General features: G+C 38.4%; 1 long non-coding RNA gene across 1 annotated transcript; it reads left to right on the top strand.

Annotated features, from left to right (window-relative positions):
* The first annotated feature begins 876 nt into the window (after nt 1-876).
* LOC112843368 (uncharacterized) lies at nt 877-2,359 on the top strand. The gene is made up of 3 exons (XR_003215693.1): nt 877-970; nt 1,610-1,653; nt 1,821-2,359. It is a non-coding gene; the product is annotated as an uncharacterized LOC112843368 (long non-coding RNA).
* Nucleotides 2,360-21,612: the final 19,253 nt, after the last annotated feature.

Consider the following 21,612-nt stretch of genomic DNA (forward strand, 5'->3'; position numbering starts at 1 on the left):
TGTAAAAGGTTTCTTCATATAATTTATCAATCAGTTAATGCAAACTAATGCAAATAATCGCTCATTGCTATCCACTGTATACATGACACCTATTTGTCATGATGAAAACCTCACTTTGAAAAATCAGTTTTTTCTTAGGGACCTTTGTTAACTTTTTCTTCTTGGGTTGTAGAGTTCTGCAAAACGAATGTCAGGAACCTCATCTCGTGCAGTCAGGTGTAAAACCATCATGTTGGTACTTTTCTGAAATACATTAGGTTTCACACAGAATAACTCACAATTGATTCCTTTCCCACCTGCAGCGTTTAACTATCCTGTGGGAATGAGGTTGAGCTGTATGCAATCCACTGACATGCTTGAGAACATTTTGGTAAGACACCTCGTCAATATTCACACACAGGATGCCGAAGTCCCTGTGGCTTTTTTTCCACACTAAGAGATTTGACTGACAGGGAAGTGCTCCATTCCAGGGTTCGCATATAAATAAAACATCTACTTCAATCTTCACTCGTGCCTCCAACATCCAGAACATGTCATCCTGGTGTACTTATATATATTATCTGTTCTCAAGAAGCAACTTCTCCTCCCATCCCCAAATCTGATCTCACCCCCCTTTTCCTCTTCCTCCAAGGCTGCCCACACACCCGGTCCGTTGTCATTGAGATGCAGTTAGCGTGAAACAAGATTGTAGTGAAATGGCGGGAATCTTGTGATTCAAAGCAGGGCTGGCTGTCGGGGAGAGGGAGTGAAACTGACAGATGCAGAGGAATGGTAGAAAGACAGTCAGTTTACATTTCATTTTATTCTTTTTATATTACAACCATGCACACAGTACAATCATAGAGAGTTATTAAATTGCTAAAATGTCTATCTTAGATTGCAGAGGCAAAGCAGGGGATGAAGAGGAGAGACATTTTCTCTGGGTGCAGAAGTGGATCAGTGAAGTCATCACACATATGGACAGCTGACTGTGAGCTCACGATAACCTCAACACATTTCCATCTGTTTTGCAATGTTTCAGTAAGGTCATGCTTTATAACTAGCTGCACAAGCTGGTGAATGACCTCTTTTTAGTTTCAAAGATTCATGAGGGGTACTTCCCAAAGTGTGACCTGCACAGGCCCATCCACTCAGTGTCCTCGGTCACGCTGGTTACCACGATTTCTGCAAAAGTGCAAAACTACTATCAGCCGAATAATTAAACTCAGCTTGCATTGCAGTAAGTTATTAGTGATGTGGGTGTTTTCTTTTCTTTCTTTCTTTCTTTCTTTCTTTCTTTTTTTTTTTTACCAAACTGTAGGAATTAATGCAATTTATAGTTGTGGTATGTCATTAGACTTCAGCTAAAAGGGCCACGGTGATTTATCCCGTTGGTGTAGCTGAACCTGGCACAGGGTCACCTGAACCAGCTAACCTTAAATGATTATCTTCAGAAGATAGGTAGTGGATAATGCCCAATGGGACGATCGCTGGTACACTTCTACAGTGAACATTGTTTTGCTTATGCACCAAGTGACTATTTTTTTAAATGAGTTAATGCTGTCTTTGAATTTTAATACACAGTTGTTGATACATCGATGTTTCACACTGATATTTGGCTTTTTAACAGGAATCAAGTGCAGGAAGAATTAAACAGCCAACACATACAAAAAGGTAATAAAGTTTAGGAACGCAATCTAGTGCTTGAAAATAAGGACCAAAATAACATTACTACATTAACCCTTTGAAGTGCATGAAATAAATATATACAAGGCTGGAATTCTGGCACTCAGTGCATTCTTCAAAAGGCCATTAACAAAATGGTCTCTCAATCTTTACAGCTTCAGGAAGAGAGAGGTGCTTTAGATCCAACGCCAACCATCACCGACAGAAAAGGGTTTGATCCAATGATTGATGAGGGCCTTAATGGAGCACTATGGAGACGAAAAGCCAGAAAGGAAATGCCTTCCATCCCACAACCACTTATTAGTAACGGGTTTCGGACAAAGCGGCCCCCAAACATCGTAGTGGCAATGGTGCTCATGCACGCAAGCCCTTTGAAACGTCTATGTAGGTGCATGTGTTTTGGTCCATGCACAGTGTGCGTGCAGCATTAACGTTGCAAAGTGTGCACATTTATGTGAGAGTATATGCATTAATGTGTATGTGAGGCTATCAAACTGGCTTGCACTAACCCCCTAATGGGATCATATTCGATAAGAAACACCACTCAGCCAGACAAAAATGCAAACACATCCTCTTGATGTTTCTATTCCAAGATGGCCTGCTTTCTTGGAAAGCTAAATGGAGCATTAGCAGATGGTCTCTGGATTCTGGTGGAGTTTTTTTCCCATAGTGGGAAGCAGTTATTTATTTTCAGTGTAACTAGATCGCAGCAAGGTAGGAACAATTATTTTAAAGCAAAAAATGATCTGTATCTCCATAAATAACATGATTTAAAAATTGTCTGTGATTTCTCACCTAAAATGACTTGCTACTCTGCAGACACTTTATCACACTGTTTCATTAAGTATACACCCATAGCATGGTGATGCAGTTCGTTGCAGGAATTTCATGAGTGTCGCATCTCAGTCTGCATCTTCTTTTAATCTCCTCATCATGTCTCACAAAGCTAAGTATGTGTGACAGAAAAGACCAGGCTTTTTCCAAATTGCCTGAAAGTGAATCATGACGGCCATTCAAGTGCTGTAGAGTAGTCTTTGAAGTCAAGAAAAGAAAGAAGAGTTGAGGAGAAAGGGTGAAAAAAAAAGCTGTCCGCCCTCACTTTCCCTCCTTTTTCCACTCTCTTTGTGCCTCTGTGAACTTGCTGTCCTTGGATGAGACACAAAGGCTCCGGAGGAGAAAGGCCTAAGAATCGCTGCAAACGCCACACACAAATCCTTTTCACTGAGCCAGCCGCTGAACCCAATGCCCACTCCCTGCTATGTGTGTGTATGTGCATATATATGCAACCCCCACCTTAGTTAATAAATGGTTATGTCTTCCCACATTAAATCAGAAAGTAATATGACCACCAAATGAAGCAAAATGTCATTCATATGGAAATTCTATCATCTGTAAATAAATGAGTCGTATTTGGGTTAATAACCTAAAGTTATGTTAAATGTGCCACAAAACATGCCCAATCGTAAAATTATATACAAGGGTCAGGACGGCTATATGGGTGTCCACATGGTGCTAAAAAAACAAAAAAAAAAACAAATTAATTAATTTTTAAAAAAGCTGAGTGAAGGTAATGTGTACTACTGGATATTACACAGTAGGTGGTTTAAAAAACAAAGGATATTTGATGTTACCATACCTGTAAATTTAACTTCTAAAGACGTGTTACTAGGAGTCATGCCCCAAGTTTCTATCAGATACTTGTTTCTTAAAATACAATGTTGGGTGTTTAGCGATACCACTAGCAAAGGCTATACACATGCTAATCCCAAATGAAATATATTCAGATTGTTTTGTTTTGGGGAAGGTTCGTCAGTGCGGAAAGGTTTCACAGTAACACTTTTTAAAATAAATGGCTGCAAAAAGAAACCTGAACGTTACCAAATTTAAGCAACGCTAAAATTAGCATGTAATGTTAGCAATAGGGCGTATGTGAAAGAAGGAAATAGCTATCAGCTTATTGTAACACGAATTCTTTAAGGGAGTGAATCCTTCTTTTTAAAATAAATAAATAAATAATGCTACTTTGGAGTTGATTTATGACCTGAGTAAAGATCTGAAGAGTTATGCTTATGATCTGGATTTCCATTTTGAAGTCTTTGTTTTTGTAAAATATGCTTATTAGTGTGTAAATTATAATCCCATTGAAAGTAAAATAGACAACAAAGCAGGTTATGATCTAGTGGATGGTTAGCTTGTTATCAACAGTCCGCTACCATAAGAATGTGTAGACTCCTCAAATTCTTAAATCCAATCCAGGTCTTGTTTAAAAAAAACAAGATGACAGTAAAATGCCAAATTGGAGGCAAAACTAATAGATACAGTCCCCGTGAATATTTTATACATTGTATAATATCAGCATGCTTATCAATTTTGCTTTAAAAATATATAAAATTGTAACTTTTTTAAATTGATGGAACATGAAAGGCCCTAAAATTAGGCCAGTATGGTAAAAACACTACAACGCATTCATTTTAGGGTTTCCATCCTTTTCTACTTTCAAAGTATCCAATTACACCGGTAAGTATTCTAAAGCATAGCATGCTGTGGTATTGCCTAGCTGGGTTTAAAAGTAGCTGGGTTCTAAAAGTACCACTGAAGGACAGTATTTCCTTGCTGAAATTAATCCTTGGGTGTCAGAAAACGGCCCAAGCGAAGACTTCCTAGTTCATTTCCTTGCCTGTGACCCTCACTCATTCAGTCCCACCCACAGTGACCTGGCTTAGGAATTCCAGGGGAGGAGGTGGGACGAAGCTGCCAAGGTGCATTCCATGGCTTGGACTTGACAGATCCATGAAACAAAAGCAAAGACAAGGGGAAATGAAGGCATGACTGAAGACCAGGGAGAAGGGGAGAACGTGGGTCACATTGTTCTCTCATTTAAATGCATCAAGGCTAGAAAAAATCAAAGGTAAAATATGTGAAAATGAAAGGATGGGAGAGCTTATGCTTCAGTCTTTTGCATTTAAATTGTGCTAGTGTACCATCTACTCTAATTCCAATGTAGTCCTTCAAAGCCAAGACCAACATAATGTAATCTGTCCTTCTTGTTGGGGTACACCAATCAGGCATAACATTAAATGGGCAGGTGTAAGGAATTCAGCAAGCTTAACAAGCGCCAAATTGCAGTGGCTAGATAATTGGGTCAGCGTGTCTCCAACATTGCAGCTCTGGTGGGCTGTTCCCAGTCTAAGATATGAACAGTGGTGAACCAGCGACAGGGTCATTAGGTGACCAGTTCCAGACTACCATTGAAGCACACTGGAAGCGAAGGCTGGGTCATGTAGTCTGATCCAACAGACAAGCTACTGTAGCTCAAATTGCCGAACAATTTAATGCTGGTTCTGACAAAAAATGTCAGAATACACAGTGTAGTGTTCATCACCAAAGGCACCAGCAATAGGTGAGTATCAGAGATGGACCATGAAGCCATGGAAGAAGGTGGCACGGTCTAATGAATCATATTTTCTTTAACATCACACAGATAGTCAGGTGCATTTGTGTCACATATAAGGGGAACACTCACCAGGATGCACTATGGGAAGAAGGCAAGCTGACAGACCCAGTGTGATACTTTGGGCAATGCTGTGCCAGGAAACCTTGGGTCCTTCTGTCCATGCCCATCAAAGTTTTCTGAAAGTTTTTGAGTTACACCAACTTTAAATCGACTCTTGCACCCAGCTGGTGTAGAAGGACTAGGAACCACCACCAAACTTAGTTGGTAAACTACCTCTAATAAGTTACACAATACCTAACCAGAAATATAGCAGTTTGTGTATATATGCATGTAGAACACATACCATTTTGTATAATACAGGTTTAGTCTCTCCATATTGTACAACTCTAAGCAGTTAAAGTCAAAACCAAGCAATAGGAAATCATAATTTTATATTTAAGGAATTATTTTAGATTATTATGCTGTTCTAAATCCTTCTCCGAAGGAGAAAATGAAATCAAATTTATGCACTTTGGTTATTTGAGTAGGCCTTCAAAGAAAAACTGTTAGGAAATAATTATCATTCCTTATGGATTCTAAAAATGCTCCTGCTATACTTTTAACAATTTTTGCTCACACTGAAAAAAAGAAGAAATCCACGTGCTAGCTCCTGAACTGGAGCCCCTCTGAGACAACAGTTCCCTGTGGACACCACCATGTGCTTATTGTTGATGTTGAAACTGGGAGCCTCACTGTGCACGTGAGTTTGACCATGTGGTCCTCTTTATCACAGATTCTTCTCCTCGCTTCTCCTTACCCAACCATTTTCGTTGCTCTTCCCCTCATCCACAAAAAGGATGACTGCAGGAGGTTGACTTCAAGAAGCTTAGACAGACAAAGCATCTGACTGAAAAGATGGATATCTGAAAAAGCCACCACAACAGCAGGGTGTTTTTCACTCTGACAACTATTAACAGAAAAAAAGCACCTAGGTTTTCAGGTGGTTTTCAAGCAGCTGTTGGGCTAGCATTTCTTGTAAAATGGAGAAAATGACTTTAACATAATGTTACTATTTTATTTATAGTTTATTAAAAAATACAAACCTGTACTACTAAATATGACACCAGAGAAAATGTGAAAATACAGTCATACTGCAAATATTACATATTTTATATGGTGAAACATGATCTTTTTGATGTAAACATTTTACTCCCACGCTCCTCTAAATATTACCCAAGACTCTAGCAAGATAGAGCACACGGCCCTCGAGCAAGAACCACTCACACAAACAGGACCCCGCGCTGCTGCTCAGCAATATCTGTTAAGTCCGACTGGAATTTAAACATTTTCTAAGTTCTTGTCCCTGTGTTAGTCATTTATCTCTTGTGCTAAATTTGTGTCAAAATTGGATATCAGAAATTATATGAAATGGTGATTTTATATGGTGATTATATGGTGATTTTAGAAACTAACAGCTGTCCTCTGCTTCTGCAATTCCTTTTCTCCACATTGCCTTGTTGTCTTTGCAAAGCTCCGATCACCTTTAAACTGATCGACTCACAGTGAGTGCATCAGATTTCACTTGTAATTAAACCCCATCCACATACTGTTTTATTTGAAAATACATGACTTTAATGAAAGTAAAGCAAACAGTTACTGCAAAATAGACCATAGCTCGACCAAGTAAGCCTATATGGAATAATCCACAAACAAAGATGAACATGTCCATCATCAGTTTTATAGTGTCTTTCACATCCACTCATATATAGAAGAAATATTCCTAGATAAATAAATTCCTTAGGTGTTATAACTTATAAACGTCAAGGGGAACATTGTCTATCCTTTGTTACTATTCCGTGCCCTCATACCTGCTGCACTGGTTTGCTTTAATAAAATTGTTAATGTCATATCATAATATTCCTCCACAAATTTGACAGGTGTATTTTTCTTATTTTGTCAGGTCTTTGAAAAGGACTTCCAAATTTGTTACGCTTTCGTTACCTGATTTCAAAGAACATGAAATTCTTCTTTTTGTGTTGTTGGAAATGGATCTTGGCTGCAAACGAAGTGAAGCAGATGTCCTTATATGGCAGTCAGGGTTGGCCAAGTATTATTTGACAGGTTTACCAAGTCCAGAAACACTAGAATTACTTGGAACAATCATACTAATAAGCTTCAAAGAAAAAGCTTAGCATAACAGTACAAAAATGTGTCATGATGGCAGGCAAGAGAGTTAAGTCAATGTGTAAACCTGCATTTTTACTAATGTCCACAAAGGGATGACTAATCTGATTTCAACATATTTGGTATATATATGATATGATATCAGTCCGAGATAGCAGACTGATATCTTTTTGGGTGTATTTTTGAATGTTGTTTTGCTAACTAAAGTACCAACCTCAGCAAAGATTACTTATCACAGCTTGTCACAGCTTTCTGCTCATTGGTCAACATTACAAAATCAGTTCAATTTTATTTATATAGTGCGAAATCACGAAAGCAGTGGCCTCAAAGTGCTTTCTGTTTTTAAGGTAAAGACCCTACAATAATATGGAAAAAACAAATAAAGAAGCAGTCAAAACACTTGGCGACAGTGACAAGGAAGAACTCCCGTTTAACAACAAGAAACTACCAGCAGAACCAGGCTCAGGAGGGGGCAGCCATCTGCTGTGACTAAATGGTGTCATGACTGATTACCATTTCTGACTTTTATTTCTTTAAATTGGTCACAAAGGTTTTGGCACCACATCTGCGATGCTGCGAAGCAGATCCTGCAAAATGTCGATGCTCTTGGTGGAATATTGCCATGTGGTGTTGGATGTGACACCCCACATGCCAAGACATCTATGAACACATTGAAATTGTTTAAGAATTGTTAGATGATATAGTTCATGATTATATTTTCTATGGAAAATAGCAACAAATAAAATGTTTTTTGGTAGTCCTCTAAAATTGGATCATTATCGCTAAGAGGCCAATAAGTACAACCTGTTCGTAACTGAAAATGTGACACGATTGCCATTAAAAACATTGTCCTTTGTATGAAAACATGTTAGATTTACACCTTACTCCCCCTTTTTTTCTCGTTTGTTTGCTATTGTCTCATATGAAAGAACGTATTTGGTGTCCGCCATAAAAATGTCCTAATTCAGTTTCTTCTTGCATTGTTTCTCTGAATTGACACAATTTGAATGCATTACCTGTTGCCCCCACTATTTCAAGTATCTGCCAGCACAAGTTGTATACATGTGTGCATCTGCTATATCATTTACCTGTGTTACATCCTTTATAGGCCTAAATGTGCGCATGCCTAAACGCTAAATTTATGTACAATCGAGTATCCATTTCTGGAGTCAAGTGAGTCTGCTTGCATAATGGAGAGTGTTGTGAGAGAAATGGGTGTATATTTAGGTTGGCTTCGATGCAGTGGGACTCTACACTGCAGGGCCTGGCTGCCAGCCAAACTCCTCTGTTACCAAGGAAACGTGCTGCAGCCTGGCATCCAAGGGGAGCAACCCAGTTTAACCGTTTTTGGCCTTTTTCTGTCGCTGGGGCCAGCTCTCTGTGTTTGAACTGCAGTACTTTACAGCTCCAAATGCAGGCATAGAGGACACACACACACACACATATGCAGGCATGCATTCATACTCAGTGAGGTGCATTCATGCTTTATGAATAAGCATGAATGCATTAAAAAATGTAGTCTTCAGCAGTATTAATGATGTCGGTGTTAGCTGGCAGAAGTCCACAAGCTGCCATCAGTGTGTAAGTACATAGTTTATAAATAATACTGTAATGTATTTAAAGGGACGACCCTTTTAAGTAAGATGTGGCATAAAAAATAATCATCCATAATCAGAGCATGATTTCAGGCCAGTTTTGATAGTGAGAGGTCCTTCCTGATCTGTGCTATTGTTAGCCACGTCATCAACACCGTGAGAATCTTAAAAAAACAGCCACAAGCTTCAGCACCATCATATCAGTTTTCTACCTTTTTTAAATCCTCCCCTGTAAGCCCCATGCTGTCAGGACAAACCAAAGGCTTTGCAGTCTGCAGTGTGCACGGTCCTTAATGTAGGTGCACAACGTTATCATTGCATTGCATACTCAAACATCTCTCTAGTCTCAATATGTCTAACGCAATAACAAGCAGACAAAATGAGGAACAAACTGACTTTAATTCAAATATGTTGGATTTATTTTTATCACCAATATGTGATGACAAATATATGCAAAACTGACCCATTTCAGGAACCAGAAACACATACTGAGGCTTTGTCATTTCAAATAGTCGTACATTTTTGGAGGGAAGCTGTGGTGAGACAGCACTGAATGAGTTCTTAGAAACCAGCCAAAAAAAGGAAAGAAGGTGCCACAAGACTGAGACACAGCAGCAACCACACTAATCGATAAATTTAAGAGATAGTAATGATTTTTAGTCTTCTTTAAGTCTTCTTCCTCCATACAGGCATACAGGACACACACACACCTACACACACACAGACACACACACACACACAGACACACACACACACGCACACACAGACACACACACACACACACAAACACCACCATGGAGAGTTTTGACAGGCCCATATATAGAGATCACAGCCCAGTGTAGCATTGCTGCCTGCAAGAAAAAATTAAAAGGCATTTGGGAGCTTGAGCAAAAGATTTACAGGTGCAGCGGAGAGAGGAGGCTTCTGCAGACAATTATTCATGCTTGAAGATGTTTAATGTGCAAATGAGATTATTGTAAACACCCAGGGAAGCACTGAAAGCCACGGGGTAGCAGTGGCATCTTTATTTATGTAAGAGCGCCCTCTGCTGACGTGAGTATTAGACTCACTGACTTCACTAAGCAACTATGTGTACGCATTCAAGCAACTGAGCTCTGATTATTTCTTTGCTCTCAATATACACAACAGAGTAGACAACAGACAATACCGACAAAAACAACATGACAGGCAATAACCACCTGTACATATTTATATTTAAAGAGTGCAAATATGTTGGAATAAACGAGGTTGAATCAATAAACAAAGTTTTTAGCCATTCTTTCTTGAGGCATACGTCTAAGAAAAATAGTCTTTCTTTTGCCCAGCAGGGCAGTACTGTTTGATTCTCTAGGACAACATCTCTCCTTGACTCATGTCTGAAGAAGGTCCCAAAGATCAACATGCTGCCTTTGGAGCAATTTGTAGATATATTAATTTTAAAATTGGAGCCAAATGGCCAAATTGCAGAGAGTTCCCCTCTATACGTTTATATGCACACGTTAATTTGATATTTTCCAATTGCAAATGCATAACACTTTTTAATACACACAGGCACTTTGACACTGTGCGAATGTTTGATTCGACAGAAAAGGAGCCTAAAATGGTCAATCAAAGGAACACAGCTAACAGAATATGCGGAACATGCATGTGTTTTCACACCATCAGTGCGAATGCTCAGAAAGGCCTTTATGTCTTACAGCTTACACTCACTATGCCTAAAAAAGGCAGTACTGAGTTAGTTTCCTGTAAGGGGTGCAAACCTTCAGTGAAAACCTTCTGTCGTTACATGAAAAGTGAACCTGCTGTTATAAACAACAGAGAAAAAAAATAGGGAAGATGCATTAGGGAAAGAGACGATCCATTTCCAGTAACTCCTCACGGTTCCTCATTCTGTTGAAGCCAAACCCTGTCGTGTTTCACTTTCAAAACATTCCTCTTCTTGTTTTGGTGTCATTCAGTACACATATTAGAGCACACAACACAACAAAATACATGATCAGGTCAGCATGACTGCAGTGACCTCTGTGTACTCACTTTGCTGCACACTAAGCCCTGGTGGATTTGGAGACCCTGACATGCTGCAGAAGTGACAACGCACTCTGTGTTTTGTTGTGTGCAGCCGTCACTCCTCAGGTTCACCTCTGTCTGTGCCTGTTAACAGAGGTGACACTGTGATGTTGCCCTCGGGATCCCACAGTCCTGACTCACCCCCACCCCAGTATGCATAAAAACAGGAGCACTGAGGTTTGCTGGAGGGCTGTATGTGCTTTTACAAGTGTTGCACAAGCACCTGATAAAATATGTTTACAGTGATGAATGCATGCATATGCATGTTTTGATTTTTGGATTAGTCTTACATTAAAGTGTGCAGTGTAAACCAGGAGCAGTGAGGTTTGCTGGAGGGCTGTATGTGCTTTTACAAGTGTTGCACAAGCACCTGATAAAATATGTTTACAGTGATGAATGCATGCATATGCATGTTTTGATTTTTGGATTAGTCTTACATTAAAGTGTGCAGTGTAAACCAAGAGCAGTGAGAAGGGAATTAAATGGCAGGGAAGCAGGCCATGTCACTTTAGTGTCTCTGCTCTACTGGCCTCTCTTCGTATTCTTAAACACAGTCCCAGAGCAGCAATTTAGCAATTTTTTGGCCCTGCAAAGAGACCATCTTTCATGGGTGGATGCTGGTGAGCACAGCCCCATCAGCAACATCAGCACTAAGAAGCTAACCAGTGGAAACAGTGCAGGACAGATTCCTGAAGATGGACTCATCTTCTTAGAAGCCAGAGTCTACTAAATACTAAATAATACCTAAAGTAAAAATTAAAACTTGCTGTGAACAAAACATTTTAGTTAACTAAAATAATAAAATAAGAACTGCAGCAAATGACCAACAAAAACTGAACTGAAGCCCGAAACATCTGAAACACCCACCCTGGGAACTAACTAAGAGTGATTAAATTGAAAAGTGGAAAAGTAATGGAAAGCACTGTATGCATGCAGCTTGCTAACCAAGCTACATAGCAATAGCTAATAATTCACCATGTCACTTTTTCATTCACGTAAGTCATTTCTAGCTCTATTTAAAAACACAGCAGCATTCAAAACGCTAATACTGAGGCTTCAGAGGGAAAAGTACCAAAGAAATGAATGACATCATAGTAGCTACATTCATACACAAATTTTGGACTCTGTAACAACCCACAGCAGCACAAACTTAGTCTTATGAGATCGATCTGTAAATTAGTGCCTGGCGTACACTAATGCCTTTAACTTATATCTTGCGCAATCTTTTTTATGCATGTGTTTAATACATTTTTCATAATGACATCAGTGTTATTTTTATGAAATGTTCCTCTTTTTTAGCGACAGTTGTCTATACGTTCATTACTTTCTGCCATGTTGATTGTTTATAATAAAGCAAGCAGTATTTAAACCTTCTGGTGCAATATCGGTAACACTATCGATATTGTGGCGCTTTATAGCAAAGCACAAACTCAATTAACTTGTCTGCAGTTTAGGGTTCGGTGAGTCCTGCCTGGGTCATATGATCACTTCACAGAGTAGGAGGTTTAAACTGCACCTTTGAAGTTTGAACCACATCCTCATGGGTCCTATAGGGGGCACTGTTTCTGAATTTTAGCTGTATAAAATGAAATCGATAAAAAAAAAACCAAGTCAAAATGTTTTGCTTTCTTTAAATTTGATTATATTTATATTATTTTTTACCACAGTTATTTTTTCTTCCTGTGATTTTGCTGAGTCATCACGTGACAGACTAGATGTTGCTGTGGTGTAAACTTAAAAATAATGAAAGTCTTTAAGGATATTGAACAACTGTATGAAAAAAACAATTCAATCAAAATGAGAGATTAGTGGCTCTGAACATAGCAGCACCTTTGAACAAAAGGTCTGATTATTTCATTCATCTTCCATTTGAGGTCATTAAATAATAAATTAAAATGGAGGCATCCACTTTGACATCATCCTCTATTACCCGAGTCAAGGAGGCAGTATTTTTGGTAGCGTTTGGATATGAGCAAGTCAGTCTGTCTGTCTGTAAACACAAAAATGTTTTTGAAAGTTTTGTAGGGGTGTTAAAATCCAAAATCTGCAAAATTTAAACCCACCAAGTTCTTCAAGATCAACATAATGATTGAATCAACTTTATTAATCCCTGAAGAAATTATAGATATGGCAATGATAGACAAAAAGCCTCATAACTTAAGGCCTTTTAGAAATTAGGATTCTTACATGTGTGTTGTGTATTGTTGACATATAGAAAGTATCTTCTTAAGATCATGCCAGATGCCACATTTGACCTCTGACCTGTCCTTCAAGGTCAACACACTGATCTGAAGATCAAAGTGATAATAAAGCTATGTAGAGCTATTTAAGACTATGCTTCTTACTGCCATTCTTTGTACTGTCAACATATACAGGTATATAGGGAATGATATATGAGGATATAAATATCACATTACTTTGCACCTTTTTCAAGGTCAAACTTTCATAAATTATGAAACTGCGATAGAGATTCTAAATATCGCATTATATTTTGCATCTAAATGTCACATGACACGTTTGAGCTCTGACTTTTACATGTCACATCTGACTGCCTTTCAAGTTGACCCCAAAAATGTGTTATATGTTTAACTTTATCAAGCGAAAGCACAAGCTGCCTAATTAATTAGAAACATGCTTTAGTATAATATTATATATTAATCTCGAGTTATTCATATGCAGCTATATACAATTCAGTACCTATTATTTACTCCTGCATAATGTTTGTGTAATCAAAGTAAACCTATGTCATTCTGACCTAAAGTAAATACTGCGCCGAGGTTTGATGGAGGTTTGTGGTTCAGAGTGTTTCTTGAGGAAATGACTGAACTAATTTAATCTAATCTCCAAGGGCATGTTGTAAAAACCACCAAAACCACAAAGACATCAGACACAATGTGAATGTGTGTGTGAATGGGTTGAATGACTGGATATGTAAAGCGCTTTGGGGTCCTTAGGGACCATAAAAGCGCTATATAAATACAGGCCATTTACCATTTTACAAAGTTACATAAACAACTGTCCAGGATTTTTTATATTCAGTTACGACATTATTTTAGACTTTTTTCAACTTTTTCCTTTTCTTTATGTAATGTAATGAAACTTGACACACATGAAGCATTGTGTTAGAATGACACTTTCACATCAACTTGAGCTTGAAATAAGTGTAAATTGTCACCATGCTTTGGATTTACACAATCTGGCTTCTTAAACTGGAACAAAAATAATCAGGAGTGACATCGGCTCTCAGGTTCCATTCAGGCAAACTGTTTCACAAGGTGAGATGTTAATGTGCACAGACTGAGAGGAATCCTGACTGAGTGTCCAGTTAGCTATCCAGTTTCTTGTCTCCGTGTTCAGCACATTAGACAGACCCAGAATAGCCTTGCTGAATGAAGTCTATAAAATCAGGTGAAAAGTTCATCTGCATGTTTCTGAAAGATCATCTTTTTCATACACTCATACAAGTGAGCCTCCAGGCATTTGAGAGTTCAATTTAGCAGATGTTAGTAATGTGCCCACGGTCACTAGATGGCAGCATTTGACTCATTTCCGCTTCAGGATTTCTAAAACTTTGGGGAGAAAATGTAAAACTTGGAGGAGCCATAGGTTGTTTTGTTATTTAAAAATCCAGTTTAAATTGACATATTTGACTGAAGGTGGCCTGTTTTTCTCCAGCATTTGACAAAGAGGAGATACAGCTCTATGTCCTCTGAATGAAACCCAGTAAATTCCTCAGCCATCAACATGTCATCATGACATAGGTCAATGCTCTTTACACTTCATTACCAGAGTACATAAGCCAGACGCCACTTTCTATAAATATTCACCGCAGCTACTCACACCTCTTTGGGGCTGGGAAAAAAATGTGCTCGAGCTATAGATGCTTGTAAAGTTCCACAGCAGATTCCCATCATTAAAGTTCACCTTTTTAGTTACATTGATCCTTAGAATATGCAGCGCTGGAGCAGCCTCACTACACCCCCAATAAGGACGTCTACACACAAATACAAATCCTACCTGATGAATTTTAAGGTATTTTTTTTTAGCAGTTTGCTCTGTTACAGATGCTTGTACTGTATTTATGATAAAGGATACATGTAATTATGATATAGTTAAGCTTTAAATGCAGATGTTCAAACCTATCATGTTCATAGGAACAATAGCAGTTGTTTTTAAAATATCTTTTAAAATGATTACAGTTAAATAAATTACAGTTGTGCTTGATGTGATGCTCCACTGAAAAAAACAAGCACTAAAATGAGAAAAAACAGTGGCAAAATTACCTCAGTGCTGCTGTCGAAGACTGTTGCTTTAGTCGGTGTGAACAAAGCTTACAAAGCTGTGCAGTGTTACATGTTTTCGTTGCTGCGGCTCAAGTAAACATGTTCATAAGCTTTTACTGCAGTTCATGCTGCCATAGAAAAGACATTTTAACAGACATCAACAGACTGAAGAGACACTGAGTCATCTTAAAAGAAGAGATAGTCGCGTTACGCTCTGTTAATTAGTCCTTACTTTTCTGATGAGCAAAACGTAGGGACAGTCAGACCTCGTGGACAGGATGCCATCTATGGTTTCAGACAGCACATTGTGAAAGATGCTATTTTAGAAATAAAATTGTTAACTAAGTTACTTTCTTATATAGTAACTTTTCTAGATCAGTTATCACAAAGTGGTTTGTGATATATAACATTAAAGGTAAATAAAATAGGAGTGCTGTTATTTCATCAGAGTGTGTGAATGGTAGATAGGAGGGAAACAAAGCACTTAGACATATAATAAAGTTTCTCTCTCTATATATATGAATGAGACTTGTTATATGAAGTGCTTTGAGTCTCAGCTAGAGTAGAAAAGCACTATATAAGTTATTTACTTCCCTCCTTGTTTGTTGTTTTGATCGCATAGCATTTATTAGCAGATAGAAATTACTCATCATCATAAGAAATCATGGGACTGTTGATCTTTTATAACCAAATGTGAATCTGATTATTGAGACACACTTAAAAACTCCAAAAGTTGAGTTGAGACTCTGATGTATGAAATTTATGTTGCAAAGCCACTAGTTATGGGCTATTAGCCAAAATGAGCGTAGTTTCAATCAATTTTCAACCTTTGAGGAAATATTAACAAAGTTAAGAGATGATTCATGTGAACACCTTGAAGTAAATTTTGAAAGCATCTGCTTTGTGCTCGACATACGTAATTACTCATTCTAGTGTTAGATCAGAGTAAAATAAACTAACATAAAAAACGCAGAATAAACTAAAATAAACAAATCGATAAGTCGACATTGAACCGAGACTGTCGGGTTTAACATCAGATGGTTTTCTCTACATATTCTCAGTATCAGTTTCAGATTTGTTATCATGTTATCTTGTAAAAGAGTCATCCAGTAAGACCTTTGCTTAAATTGCCACCTCCCTCCGAGTATTTCCACACTCTTGCCAGCCAACTTGACAGCGTATCAGCTACCATCAGGCTATTCTTAGAGATCCACCACACCAGATAAGACAGAACTCTACTATAACAGTAGTTGTTGACAAAACACAACACACCGTATCCAGCAACTTGTAAGTCCTGAGGGGATTACAGCCTCTGTGCTGTTCCGGGATACATTTCCAACACTCTGCTCTCTGTAAAATGTCCATGGAATCCCTGTGCCACCCTGTTACCCCATGATAGGAATAACTGGATGAGCATAGTGGTGGCTCAGCCTCATACCATGCAATTATCTCAATTAACACCAGTGCAGGACCCGCTGTAAGCCTTGAGAGAACAGCATTGCGAGGGTGCTGTATTGAATTCATGAGATGGAAAAAGGTTGAAGAGGAGAGGGAGGAAGGCGAGGGAAGAGAACGAGTTCACATTGTAACATGACTCTAGAGTGACTCCATTGGTCGTTCCTCCTCATTCCATTGTTTGATACTTGCCTTGGCAGGAACATGAGGTGTTATAAAATATGCATCCTGAACATAACTTCTATAAACCCAGCGGGACTACCAAGTCTATCCATCATCATATCGTTCTCCCATCAACCACCTGTGCTGCTATCACAGCTCAATTTGTCATCTGTCACTTGTCAGATTTTTGGAGAGATTTTGTTGTAGAAGTAGCAAAGTTAGAAAAGACTCAGATCACCACAGAGCAGCAGGAATAACAGTCAAAGTCAAACAGAAGCTTTTAAAATGCTGGCATTTAAGTCAAAGTGGGTAAGACTACATTTTGTCTGTTAACTTTTGTGAAGGGTCTGAGAAACTGCCTTCATTAAAATAAAATTATTTTAGTGTACAGTGGTCCCTCGTTTATCGCGGGAGTTACATTCCTAAAATAACCCGCGATAGATGAAATCCGCGATGTAGCCAGCTTTATTTTTTTACAATTATTATAGATGTTTTAAGGCTGTAAAACCCCTCACTACACACTTGATACACTTCTCAGACAGTCATGAACATTTTCACACTTTTCTCTCTTGTTTAAACACTCTCAAAGTTCAAACATACGTAGAAAAATAAGTCCAGTATTATAGAATGAAACCAAAGATCAAACCCTGTTTTCAGGTCCAGGACATGGGAATAGAGCAGCTGTGAAAGAATTCATTAATGAATCAATGGTACGGAAGTAGAGGAAGCAAGTAGAATGAGTTGAGTAAAGTTTGACTTATCTGACTGTTTTGTTTCTCTTAATGCGCCTTATAATCCGAAAAATACAGTAACTTCTACCTTCCATTAGCATCTCCAGAAGTCCAACTTTTTGTGTGTTTCATCGACATTGTTGTGTTTGTTGGGGAGAAAACTTACAAACATACAGTACAGCACTTCAGAGTCACACTGCTAGCGATCGAAGATTTATGTAAATTCGACAAGCTATGTGTTTCAATGCGATGTAAAAAAAAAAAAAAAAAGCCTGCAAAATTGCACACAAAAAAAATCTGCGAAACAGCGAGGCCGCGAAAGGTGAACAGTGTTATAGCGAGGTACCACTGTATACAGATTTTTTTTGTTTGTTTTTACAAATTTGTTATGAATTTTGGAATTTAGTTTTTAAGAAAATTCTATTTTCATTCAACTTTTATTGAAAGGAGAAAATATCACAAGCTGTACCACAGAAACAAAAATATCAGTACATAGTCTAAACTTTATCCTGCTCATCAAACAGGTTGATATTTCATGCAATGATCTATAATCTAAAATGTAAGCCTTTGTGAATGGTCATGAAACACAAAGTGCAGTGGCAAAAAGAGATGTCATTACTTTGTAGCTGTTAGACCATAAAGATGATTGTACCATATAATTAGGTTTTTAGAACTGCTGCCTATTGGAAACCAATTGATATCAAGATATGTCACTGAAACATACAGTATGTTGCACAAATGTCAACCATGGTGTCACACAAGACAGGGATCATTAAAGTCAATATGAATGGTTCTGTTGATCTGGAAAAACTTGCTTAAAGCTTCAGAGGTAAACAACCAGTGCTCTTGGCAGCATTAGTTTAGTCAGCACCAATAGTTATTCACAGTACATGACTTGGTCTATTGTCTTGTATTTTGCAGGGGATGTGGACTTTCATCTTTGAAAACAACTTTCATCACATACATACAGCCCATTTGTTTTTCCGTCTCATCTGTTTCTGTATTTAGAACTGACTGGGAGATTCAGATTCAGATGTCACAGATCTAGTGACTAGTCACAGATGTCAGACTACTTTCTCATGTTCATGACCATCCAAAACACTCGAGTCTATGACCAAGAGACTTACCAACCCTCTATACATCACCAGGGAGAAGATAGGTCCTAAAAGTGTTGCTGGCAGTCAAACACACATGAGGCAGAGTGTTCACATGTTTCAAAAGTTGGAACAAGAGGGAGTGACAGCATAAGTATTGTTTTATTTATTAATCTTTGCTGTTTTTTTAATGAGAATTACTTGTTACTTTATTTTGATTAACTGATCTAAAACTATACCTTAAATGCAACGTGTAACATTAAACAAATCTAAATGTGTCCATTTTCATGCATAAAGCAGTAAATATTTTTTTTGGACTTGACTAATTTCATAATATAATCAATGAAAACAATTACAATGATTACAGTAAATATAAACATCTGCTGCCCCTGATGTCCCCAATGAACTTTGTGCAGAAAAAAAAGCTTTTGTCTTCAAATACAGCTGAGGTCAACGCTACAACTGTTTTTGAGTGAATGCGCTAACCATGAGGAGGGATGTCAATCTGAAACCATATCTTAGGAGCCTGTCTTCACCCACTCTGTCAACACTAGCCCTGCTGTCTACCCCGTTCCTCTGCTCCATCCATTTACTAAGCTTTCTATATTAAGGCCCAGAGGACTCCTCCCCTTCCCTGCCCATCAAATTGCTGTACATACACATTTCATCAGTGGAATTCTGTAGTACATTACACACACACTACTTGACATTCTCCTGTTACACACTATTATAACTTCAATTTTAATGCACATATGATCAACTGCAACTGCTAAGTGTGTACACCGAGTATTATGTTTAGGATTGGAGTAACTTTAAGGGGTTTTTGTTTGTTTCACACCCCTGAAGAGCTGCTGACAGCATATAAAAATACAGTGATGCCTGCTTTAAATAGTACCTCTCCAGTATATACTTTTCAAAATAAAGTTTTCTGTGCTTGTCAAGGTTTAAATATTACTGTATGTCTTCCAAGAATCCCATATTTGTAAGGTTCTTTACTGGTTCCTTAACTAATCAGTACTTCTCTCTAACATTTAAAATTTTAACAAACATGTTGATTAATCAGTACAAAATAAGTATGCACTGAATATTCTTTTATATTATTCTTGATTTGTGTATTTTTTGTTGTTGTTTCTATTAAAAAAAAAGAAGACACATACTTTTTTGTCTTCTTTTTTTTGGGTTTTTTTGGTGTTGACATTTTTTATCCATCATACGTAAAAGGCTGGTGGGGAGTTGTCATCACCCTACCAGGTGGGCGGACACATAAGTTTGTGAACATGATAACTTAAGAAAAAGGTGACAAAGATTATGAAGTTCATACCATGGGAGCAGCTACTAAAAATATTGCACAATTTCCATTTCAGTAAGCTCAAGGGTAAGGTCGGAGGTCAAGTTTCCTAAAAATCTTGAATGTGATAACTAGGTCACTTAGGATTTTTTTACTGATACCATAGGTGCATCAACTAAAAATCTCTGACGGTAAAATCTCAGAGTTTAGAGGTCAAGTTCTATATAAGTCTTGTGAATTGATAACTATGTTCATGAGCAGGACTGGGATCAAAAAATTGACGCTGGCATTTTTGGTCCATTAATAATAATCGGATTCCCCTCTAGCCCCTGCGGGTGGTCTATCCTTCAAGCTCGCGCCCTCTACTAAAGGCTGTTCTTAGGACCGCGCTCTTCTGGCCAGATATATTGGATATTGTTCCTGGGATCTGCTGGAGCAACTCCCCTAGCTTTCAGGGGTCACTGCACCAAGTTCAGATTGCGGGATCAACTCCTGACCAGGGTGTCTGTATCCAGTAAGGGTCCCTAGGCTAGACCCTCAATGCAAACCAAGCCTACTTTGGATATGGGCGAGAGACAGAAAACTGAAGCCATAACAGGTTGGTACAATTATTGTTGTGACAATTCGATATTCGCAGTGGCTCATGGTCAAAGTAGCCATTCATTTCACTTTAATCTTTGCATCTCTTCCTTCCTTCTTATGTTCCTCCATCTATTTTCTTACCACATTAACTTCAGCTTCCTCCATCTCTTTCTCACTTCTCCACAGCTGGTACTAGCAGCAGCATCCTGTGACTGTGAGGCCTACTAGTTGTTGCTGGTACTACTGTTCATGGTGCAACAGCCCCGACAGCTAACATGTCGGTTAATTTGACACATTTTTCTGTATCTATTTTTAGTTTCTTTCTATTGTTTTGTCTCAGCTTCTCAGCTCCACCTTTTCGCCACTTCTTCCACACCAAACGTTTCTTATACAGTGCACAAGTGCACAGTAAAGGTAGGGGAGGGGCTGGTAGCATTAGCAGATTTGATTGGGCAATCCAGTGTCAGTAATGAAAATTACTGAATGGGCTGCTGGTGCACAGCGGCCGTTCAAGCTGGCCTGTCAGCCCAAAAGTGCATCATCCCACTGGGAAAATTCCCAGTATGCCAGATTACCAATTGAGACCTGTTTATGAGGCATGTACAATTTTGGTAAAATTGTCTTTATTAACACTATACTTCAAAGAGTTAGACAGACAGTTAACATCCAATTACACAATAAATAGAATATATGGACAAAGCACTACCACTCCCACCCACTATAAAAGCCAAAGCACTGTGGATATGAGTGCTGCTGATTTGCAGCCACCATTTGTGCAATGAGGACAAATTTCTTTCAATTCCATTGTCATCCATCCATGAAAGAAAATGGATGGATGGATGAAGCCTATCCTAGGTGTTTTAGGGCGAGAAGTAGGGTACACCAGTTTCCCATCTATTATAGACTGGAGACTGTTAGAATTGCCAGTTAACCTACCAATACATGTTGCTGAACTGTGGGCTGAAGCTGGAGTGTCTGGAGAGAACTGAGGCAAGCATGGGGAGACCATGCAAGCTCCACACAGAAACACTGCACCACTGCTCTGTGCTGCTTGCTATATAATTTGTATGTTT

The sequence above is a fragment of the Oreochromis niloticus genome, linkage group LG20 (genome assembly GCF_001858045.2).
Source record: "Oreochromis niloticus isolate F11D_XX linkage group LG20, O_niloticus_UMD_NMBU, whole genome shotgun sequence".
NCBI classification, from domain to species: Eukaryota; Metazoa; Chordata; class Actinopteri; order Cichliformes; family Cichlidae; genus Oreochromis; species Oreochromis niloticus.